Genomic DNA, 3,512 nt, shown 5'->3' on the forward strand with positions numbered 1-3,512 from the left:
CTGGGACACTGTAAAGTCCATGGAGAATAAGAACACCTCCTCCCAACTGCACTGAAGATAGGAAACACTGTCACCACTGATAAATCCACCATAATTGAGAATTTCAATAAGCATTTTTCATGCTTTCCACCTGGCTACTCCTACCCCGGACAACAGCACTGCACCCCCAACAGCAACTCGCCCAAGCCTTCCCCATTTCTCCTTCTCCCAAATCCATTCAGCTGATGTTCTGAAAGAGCTGCAAAATCTGGACCCCTACAAATCAGCCGGGCTAGACAATCTGGACCCTTTCTTTCTAAAATTATCTGCCGAAATTGTTGCCACCCCTATTACTAGCCTGTTCAACCTCTCTTTCGTGTCGTCTGAGATTCCCAAAGATTGGAAAGCAGCTGCGGTCATCCCCCTCTTCAAAGGGGGGGACACTCTTGACCCAAACTGCTACAGACCTATATCTATCCTACCGTGCCTTTCTAAGGTCTTCGAAAGCCAAGTCAACAAACAGATTACCGACCATTTCGAATCTCGCCATACCTTCTCTGCTATGCAATCTGGTTTCAGAGCTGGTCATGGGTGCACCTCAGCCACGCTCAAGGTCCTAAACGATATCTTAACCGCCATCGATAAGAAACATTACTGTGCAGCCGTATTCATTGATCTGGCCAAGGCTTTCGACTCTGTCAATCACCACATCCTCATCGGCAGACTCGACAGCCTTGGTTTCTCAAATGATTGCTTCGCCTGGTTCACCAACTACTTCTCTGATAGAGTTCAGTGTGTCAAATTGGAGGGTCTGCTGTTCGGACCTCTGGCAGTCTCTATGGGGGTGCCACAGGGTTCAATTCTTGGACCGACTCTCTTCTCTGTATACATCAATGAGGTCGCTCTTGCTGCTGGTGAGTCCCTGATCCACCTCTACGCAGACGACACCATTCTGTATACTTCCGGCCCTTCTTTGGACACTGTGTTAACAACCTTCCAGGCAAGCTTCAATGCCATACAACTCTCCTTCCGTGGCCTCCAATAGTAAAACTAAATGCATGCTCTTCAACCGATCGCTACCTGCACCTACCTGCCTATCCAACATCACTACTCTGGTGGACGGCTCTGACTTAGAATACGTGGACAACTACAAATACTTAGGTGTCTGGTTAGACTGTAAACTCTCCTTCCAGACCCATATCAAACATCTCCAATCCAAAGTTAAATCTAGAATTGGCTTCCTATTTCGCAACAAAGCATCCTTCACTCATGCTGCCAAACATACCCTTGTAAAACTGACCATCCTACCAATCCTCGACTTCGGCGATGTCATTTACAAAATAGCCTCCAATACCCTACTCAACAAATTGGATGCAGTCTATCACAGTGCAATCCGTTTTATCAGCAAAGCCCCATATACTACCCACCATTGCGACCTGTACGCTCTCGTTGGCTGGCCCTCGCTTCATACTCGTCGCCAAACCCACTGGCTCCATGTCATCTACAAGACCCTGCTAGGTAAAGTCCCCCCTTATCTCAGCTCGCTGGTCACCATAGCATCTCCCACCTGTAGCACACGCTCCAGCAGGTATATCTCTCTAGTCACCCCCAAAACCAATTCTTTCTTTGGCCGCCTCTCCTTCCAGTTCTCTGCTGCCAATGACTGGAACGAACTACAAAAATCTCTGAAACTGGAAACACTTCTCCCTCACTAGCTTTAAGCACCAACTGTCAGAGCAGCTCACAGATTACTGCACCTGTACATAGCCCACCGATAATTTAGCCCAAACAACTACCTCTTTCCCAACTGTATTTAATTTGAATTTATTTATTTATTTTGCTCCTTTGCACCCCATTATTTTTATTTCTACTTTGCACATTCTTCCATTGCAAAACTACCATTCCAGTGTTTTACTTGCTATATTGTATTTACTTTGCCACCATGGCCTTTTTTGCCTTTACCTCCCTTCTCACCTCATTTGCTCACATTGTATATAGACTTGTTTATACTGTATTATTGACTGTATGTTTGTTTTACTCCATGTGTAACTCTGTCGCTGTATCTGTCGAACTGCTTTGCTTTATCTTGGCCAGGTCGCAATTGTAAATGAGAACTTGTTCTCAACTTGCCTACCTGGTTAAATAAAGGTAAAATAAATAAAATAAATAAATAAATATATATACTTTTTTTATACCGTACACTACTACGGTATCTCATTGGATTAGTCTGTGTATCTAATCCCACAGGCCCGTCACCAGGTATCATCTCTCTAGCGTATGAACAGGACCTGATCATTGCCACTCTGTAACGCATCACCTGTGACCCGATTGGACAGGACAGTCCTCGGGCTCAGGTTACCATAAAGTAAATACTTTAAAATGGGGAAAGGAGGACAGCTCAGTCGCCCCAGCCCTGTTAAAGTCTCAGTGTCTGTCTCTGACTTGAGGACGGCGCTCAGCGTTCCACTGACCTCCGTGATGCTGAGTCGGGTCCTTGACCTCTCCAGCTTGACAACAGTGATTAACAGTGATTGTGTCGCACTGGCTTCACAAAGCTCCTGTGGCCTCCAGTGAGATCTCCTTCACCTGAGAAAGTGATAAAAGGAAAAGAGGTGGTTAGTTTAGCTACTGTCAATGCTCAACGGTATACTATTGTGTCAACAGCTATTCCATACCATTGATGCTGTCTAGAATTGGCAAGGATGTAAGGTAACATTTCTCATAACTTCTATACTATTTATTGATCAATGTATTATGTTCCACACATCACATTGTTTTTATTGACTAAATAATAAGAAGTGCATTAATCAAGCATCTGGGCAGAATATGATATTATGCCTTTGTGCTAGCTAAGTAATCAGGGGAATTATTGCATACTATCCAAAAACTGACCACGACCCAATTCTCGATAACGAATCTGAACACGAGCAAAGATGAACAGGGCAACAGGCACTGAGCTATATATGCAAGGCGACAGGCCACGCAGCCTCTGCCTTCTGCTATTTGTACCTCTTGACATGCCTCTGTATCTGTTGAGGATCTTAAACACTACGCTCTCACGTTGTCCTCTCTGCTCGATCCCGTGCCATTTTTAGTTTCCAGTAGCTGTAGATTCCTTCACAATGCCCTGTTTTCTTTCTGGCTTTGAGTTATTTCCAAACGAAACACTGCATAGTCGTCGTCTACGAGTTTAAAGATGTCTGCCACGGCTGCATTCGCTAGCACCTCCATGATGGAGGCTATTTGAGTGTGAAAAACCATACAGATAGCCACATTAGCTAAAATTAGCAGCTAGCTAGGGTTATCCAGATAACATCTATCAACCAAGTCCTGTCTCCAATGCAAATTAAAGACTACTGCAGTAAGTATGTGATGGTGTGCAGTTAAATTTGGCATATTTTGAGTTCCAGGACTTTAATGTCTAAATAACAACAATAAACACAAACGTGGAAATTGTTCTACAATAGAGACCTTATCTTATTGGTTGGCATCATAGCTGAACGGGTGAGCTTAAATGAAAAAGGTATGCATGC

The sequence above is a fragment of the Oncorhynchus kisutch genome, linkage group LG7 (genome assembly GCF_002021735.2).
Source record: "Oncorhynchus kisutch isolate 150728-3 linkage group LG7, Okis_V2, whole genome shotgun sequence".
Taxonomy (NCBI): Eukaryota; Metazoa; Chordata; class Actinopteri; order Salmoniformes; family Salmonidae; genus Oncorhynchus; species Oncorhynchus kisutch.